The sequence below is a fragment of the Eulemur rufifrons genome, chromosome 15, assembly GCF_041146395.1.
Source record: "Eulemur rufifrons isolate Redbay chromosome 15, OSU_ERuf_1, whole genome shotgun sequence".
NCBI lineage: Eukaryota > Metazoa > Chordata > Mammalia > Primates > Lemuridae > Eulemur > Eulemur rufifrons.
In genome coordinates, this window is record NC_090997.1 from 88,722,358 (window position 1) to 88,729,677 (window position 7,320).

Genomic DNA, 7,320 nt, shown 5'->3' on the forward strand with positions numbered 1-7,320 from the left:
TTGATATAATTAATAGCAGAAAAAAAGCTGCAGAAAAAAATCTTAGTGAACTTCAATGTAGTAATAGAAACTATACAAAACAAAATACAGAGAGAAAATGACTTTTAAAAAATGAATGTAGTATCAATGCACTAAGCGTTTTCAATATAGCTGTAGTTGAATCCTTGGAGGATAGAAGATAAAGGGAACAGAAGAAAAAAACATTTGAAGAAATAATGGCCCCAAATTCTCCATATGTAATGAGCCAAAAACCCTTTTATCTGAGAAGCTCAACAAATCCCAAGCAGAAGAAACATGAAGAAAAATTTAAGGTAAGAAACTAGAAGCTTTTTGCTAAGACTAGGAACAAGGAAAAGATGTTTCCTCTCACTACACTTTTTCAAAATAGTACTGGAAGTCCTAACCAATGTAATAAGATAAGAAAAAGTAATAAAAGTATATTGATTGAGAAGGAAGAAATAAAACTATCTTTGCTCACAGGTGACATGATTGTCTATTAGAAAAATCTAAAATGATCAATTAAAAAAGCCTCCTACAACTAATAAGTAATAATGGCAAAGTCACAGAATAGAAAGTTAATATACAAAAGTCATTTCCTTTTCTACATACCATCAATGGCTAAGTGGAATTTGAAATTAAAAACACTAAAACATTTATTAATACATTGCCCCCCCAAAATGAAATACTTAGATATAAATCTAACAATATGTACATTCTATAAGAGAAAAGCTACAAAGCTCTGATGAGCAAACTTGAAGAACTAACTAAATAAATATTCCATATTCACAGATAGGAAGACTCAATTTTGTCAAGTTGTCAGTTCTTCCCACCTTCAGCTATAGATTCAATGCAATCTCAGTTAAAATCCTAGCAATGTAATTTGTGGATATCAACAAAGTGCTTGTAAAGTTTACATGGACAGGCAAAAGACCTGGAATAGCCTACACAATTTTGAAAGAGAACAAAGTTATAGGACTGACACTACCCAAAGACAAGACTTACTATAAAGCTGTAGTAATCAAGATAGTATGGGTATTCATGAAAAAATAGACAAATAGATCAATGGAACAGAATAGAGGGCCCAGATGGACCCACATAAACATAGTCAACTGATCATTGACAAAGGAGCAAAAGCAATACAATGGAGCAAATATAGTCTTTTCAACAAATGGTGCTGGAATAACTGGACATACTCATGAAAATATAAGTCTAGACATAGACCTTATACATTACACAAAAATTAACTAAAAATGGATTATAGACCTAAATATAAAACACAAAATTGTAAAATTCCTATAACATCACATAGTATAAAATCTAGATAAGCTTGGGTATGGCAATGACTCTTTAGATACAAAACTGCAGCAATAATCCTTGAAAAAATTATTAATAAGCTGAATTTAATGACTTAATTAAAATTAAAATCTTCTGCTCTGCAAAAGATACTGCAAAGAGAATGAGAGAACAGGCTACAGACTGGGATCTCCGGTGCAAAATATCCAAATATTACAAAGAACTCTTACAACTCAAGATATTCAGAATATACAAAGAATCCTTAATGCTCAACAATAAGAAAACAACCTGATAAAAAAACTGGGCAAAAGACCTTAACATACACCTCCCCAAAGAAAATATACAGGTGCAGATAAGCACATGGAAACATGCTCACATCATATGTCATTAGAGAATTGCAAATTAAAACAATAAGATATCCCCATACATTTATCACAGTGGCTAAAATCCAAAACACTGACAACACCAAATGCTGAGCATTATGTGGAACAGGAACTCTCTTTCACTGATGGCGGGAAAGCAAAATTTGAAAGACAATTTGACAGTTTCTTACGAAATTCAACATATTCTTCCCATACTATTAATCAATCATATGCCTTGCTATTTACCTAAAAAAGTTGAAAACATATGTCCACACAAAAAGCTGCACATGGATGTTTATAGTAGCTTTGCATCATTGCCAAAACTTGGAAGCAAGCATGATGTCCTTTAGCAGGTGAATAAATACATAAACTGTAGTACAACCAGACAATGGGATATTATTCAGCGCTAAAAAGAAATGAACTATCAAGCCATAAACAGCCGTGGAAGAAACTTAATATTACTAATTGAAGTAAGTCAATCTGGAAAAGCTACATATTGTATGATTCAGACTATAGGACATTCTGGAAAAGGCAAAACTGTGGGGACAGAAAGAGACCAGTGGTTGCCAGTGGCTGGGGAGAGATGAAGATGAATAGGTGGATAATAGAGGCTTTTTTAGGGCAGGGAAACTCTTCTGTATGATACTGTAACGGTGGGTAATGGTGGAAATATATAATTATACATTTGTCCAAACCCACAGAATATGCAACACCAAGAGTGAGCCCTAATGTAAACTGTGACTCTGGATGATAATGATGTACCAATAGAGGTTGATCAATTGTAACAAATGTACCACTCTGTTGGGGATGTTGATAATGGAAGAAGGTTATGCATTAGGAGAGTAGTGGATATATGGGAAATAATTGTACTTTCTTCTTAATTTTGCTGTGTCAAAATTTTTGTACTGGCTTAGTCTGTCCAGGCTGCTATAACAAAATACTGTTGATGAGGTAGCTTATAAATAACAGAAATTTATTTCTCACAGTTCTGAAGGCTGGAAGTCCAAGATGAAGGTACCAGCAATTTGGCATCTAGTGGAAGTCAATTCCTGAGAGATGGTGCCTTCTTGCTTTATCCTCACGTGGTGGAAGCGTCCAACAAGCTCCCTTGGAGCTCTTTTATAAGGGCACTAATTCCATTCAACAGGAATCTACATATTGTACAAACTCAATGAATTCCAAATAGGACAACACAAAGAGATCTACACCTAGATACCTATCAAATATATCAAAGTAAAAATATTAAAAGACAAATTTTTTTAAAAAAAAACTGAAAGTAGAAAGAGAAAAATGACACCAGTAAGGTTAACAACTGACTTCTCATCAGAAACAATGGAAGCATATTCCTCCAGTGGGATGACACATTCAAAATACTAAATGAAAAAAAAAATGCCAATCAAGAATCTTACATACAGCAAAATTATCCTTCAAAAATTAAGGCAAGGCCGGGCGCAGTGGCTCACGCCTATAATCCTAGCACTCTGGGAGGCCAAGGTGGAAGGATTGCTCGAGGTCAGGAGTTCGAATCCAGCCTGAGCACGAGTGAGACCCCGTCTCTACTAAAAATAGAAAGAAATGATCTGGACAACTAAAAATATATATAGAAAAAATTAGCTGGGCATGGTGGTGCATGCCTGTAGTCCCAGCTACTCGGGAGGCTGAGGCAGAAGGATTGCTTGAGCTCAGGAGTTTGAGGTTGCTGTTAGCTAGGCTGATGCCATGGCACTCTAGCCCAGGCAACAGAGTGAGACTGTGTCTCAAAAAAAAAAATATATATTAAGGCAAAAAAAATCCCTAGGTAAACAAAAACAAAATTTTTTGTTAGCAAACAATTTTCTTTTGGAAAAGGAAGGTCTTTAGGCAGAAAGCAAATGACAGTAATTCAAATTCACATGAAAAAACAAAGACCATTGGTAAGTATAAAGATATAAGTATAATAAATAATATAAATTCAAATTTCTTCTCTTTAAATTATTTTAAAAGCAATTGTATATAACAATATGTATGTGATTGTATTGTGGGGCCTATGATATATAGAAATATAATAACATTTGACCACAAATGCACAAAGTTGGTGAGTGGAAGCAGAGCTGTATGAGAGTAAGGAAAAGACACCGGAAGAATCCAAAGGAACAAATGAAGAATACACAAGAACAGAAGTGCAAATGAATAGCATGCACAATAACAAATAAAAAGGACCCAAAATGGTAAATAGTAAGGTTACTATAACAAATTTGGTAAATATATACTTTACCTCCATTCTTCTCTTAGCTTCTTTAAAAAAATTAAGTTGTATAAAGTAAAAATTATGACAATATATTGTTGGACTTGTAACACATGTAAATGTAATATGTATAATAACATTAGTACAGAAAAAGGGAAGGGGGAATAGAGAAATACAGGAGTAATTTTTGTATCTCACTGGAATTAAGTTAGCATAAATCTGAAGTAGATTCTGGTAAGTTAAGAAATATATAGTAAGCCCCAGAGTAACCACTAAGAAAATAACACCAAAAATGTAGATAAAACTTTTAAAGTAATTAAAAATATTAAACTAGAAAACATTTCCTTAGTGCAAAAGAAAGCAATAAAGGAGAAACCTAAGAATAACAAAAGATGTGACACATATAGAAAGCAAAAAGAAAATGATCACATATAACTCTTACTACAGTCATGCATCACATAACATTTTGGTCAATGATGGACTTCACATACAAGGCTGTCCGGAAAGTATCTGTCATTATATTAACAATGGTTGGGGTGGGGGGAGGGGATGGGTGTCTACCTACATGATAAGTGCGATGCTCACTGTCTGGGGGGTGGACACGCTTGAAGCTCTGACTCGGGGGTGGGAGGGGTGGGGGGGATGGGGGGCATGGACAATATATATAGCCTGAACTTTTGTACCCCTATAATAAGCTGAAATAAAACAAAACAAAGGAGAAATGTGTCTTTAAAAGTGCTTATATTCTCCAAGGCATCCAGTAAAATGCAAGTATTTACTTGGAAAAAAGAAAAAAAACAATGGTTGGATACTTTCCGGACAGCCTTTGTACAACACTGGTCCCATAAGATTGTAACCGAGATGAAAAATTCCTATCACTTCATGAAGTCACAGCCATCATAACAACATGCCACAACAATTTACTCACAGGTTTGTGATGATGCTGGCGTAAATAAACCTATTGCACTTCCAGTACTATAAAAGTATAGCACATACAATTATGTGCAGTACATAATACTTAATAATGATAATAAGCAACCATGTTTATGTATTTACTATACTATATATACTTTTATACTTTTTATCATCATTATTTTAGAGTGTACTACTTCTACTTATAAAATAAAAAATTAACTGTAAAACAGCCTCAGGCAGGTCCTTCAGGAGGTATTCCAGAAGAAGGCATTGTTATAGGATATGACAGCTCCATGCATGTTATTACCCCTGAAGACCTTCCAATGGGACAAGATGTAGAGGTGGAAAACAGTGATATTGATGATTTGATTTTGTGTAGGGCTAGGCTAATATGTGTATTTGTGACTTAGAGTTAACAAAAAAGTTTAAAAAGTAAAAAAATAAAAGATTTTAAAACTGGAAAAAAGCTTATAGAATAAGGATATAAAGAAAATATTTTGAACAGCTGTATAATATGTTTATGTTTTAAGCTAAATGTTATTACAAAAGAATCCAAAAGTTTTTATAAAAATTAAAAGTTTATAAAGTAAAAATGTTACAGTAAGCTAAGGTTAATTTATTACTGAAGAAAGAAAAAACATTTCTTATAAATTTAGTGTAGTATGTGTACAATGTTTATAAAGTTTATAAAGTTTACAGACATCTAACAACCAAGTCCCAAAATTTATGAAGCAAATACTCACAGAACTTAAAGGAGAAACAGACAGTTCAACAATAATTGTACACTTTAATACTTCTTTTAATAATAGCTAGAATACCTAGGCAGAAAAGCAAAAAGGAAAAAGGAGACTTAAATAGCATTATAAACCCAACACACCTAACAGACATCTATAGACCAATCTACCCAACAACAGCAGAATACATATTCTTCTCAAGAACGTATGGAACATTATCCAGGACGGATTATATGCTAGGCCATAAAACAACTCTCATTGAATTTAAAAATGATTGAAATAAAAATAAACTCTGTTCACTGACCAAAATGCTATAAAATCAGAAATAAATAACAAAAACATTTGAAAATTTCACAAATATGTGGAAATTAAACAACATGCTCCCAAATAACCAATGACAAAAGGAGGAAATCACAAGAGAAATAAGAAAATATTTTGAGATTATAATAAAAGTGCAATGTCTCAACTTATGGGAATGTAGTTAAAACAGTGCTTAACAGGGAAATTTATAGCTCTAAAGGCCTATACCAAAAAAGAAAAAAGATCTCAATTCGATATCCTAACTTTTCACCTCAAGGAAATGAAAAAAGAAGAGCAACCTAAAATGAGATTAAGCAGATGGAAAGAAATAATATATTTAGGACAGAAATCAATAAAATAGAGAATATAAAAAGGATAAAATCAACAAAATCAAAGTTTGTTCTTTGAAGAGATCAACAAAATTTACAAAACTTTAGCCAGACTGACCAAGAAAAAAAGGAGATGATTAAAATTACCACATCGGGCATAAAAGGCAGTTGGTACCACTTTTGTGCTTTCCAGAATATCATCAAGAAAGTGGATAAACAATTCACAGAATGAAATTTATAAATCATATATCTGATAAGGGACTTTTATCTAGAATATATAAAGAGCTCTTACAACACAATAATAAAAAGACAAATAGCCCAATTTAGAAATGCACAAAGGATCTAAATAGACATTTCTCTAAAGAGGATACGTAAATGGCCAATCAACACATTAAAAGATGCTCTACATCATTAGCCATCAGAGAAATACAAATCAAACCCACAGTAAGATACCACATCATACCCAGTAGGATGGCAACAAGGACAAAATGCTATGGGCTGAATGTCTCCCCACCCCTGTCAAAATTCACACATTGAAATCTAATCGCTATGTGAGCATTAAGAGGTGGTGCTTTGGGAAGTGATTAGGTCATGAGGGCAGAACTCTTATGAATGGGATTAATGCCCTTATAAAAGAGGGGCAAGGCAGCTTGCTTGCCCCTTCCACTATATGAGGATGAAGCAAAATGACACCATATATAAGAAACAGGCTCCCACGAGACACCATGGGCACCTTGATCTTGGAGTTCCCAGCCTTGAGAACTGTGAAATATAAATTGCCATTGTATGTAAGTTATCCAGTCTAAGGTATTTTGTTGTAGCACCCTGAAAGAATTAAGAGAGATGGCTACAATCAAATAGATGGACAGAAAAGTGTTGGTAAAGCTGTAAAGAAATTAAAATCCTTATGTATTGCTTATGAAAATGAAAAATGATGCAGCCACTTTGGAAAACAGTCTAGCCATTCCTCAAAAGGTTAAACATAGAATTACCATATTACCCGGTAATTCCACTCCTAGATATATAACCAATGGAGTTGAAAACATATGTCTCCACAAAACCCATACACAAATGATCACAGCATTGTTCATAATAGCCAAAAAGTGGAAACAACCCAACTCTCTGTCAGATGATGAATGGATAAAATACAATGGAATATTGTT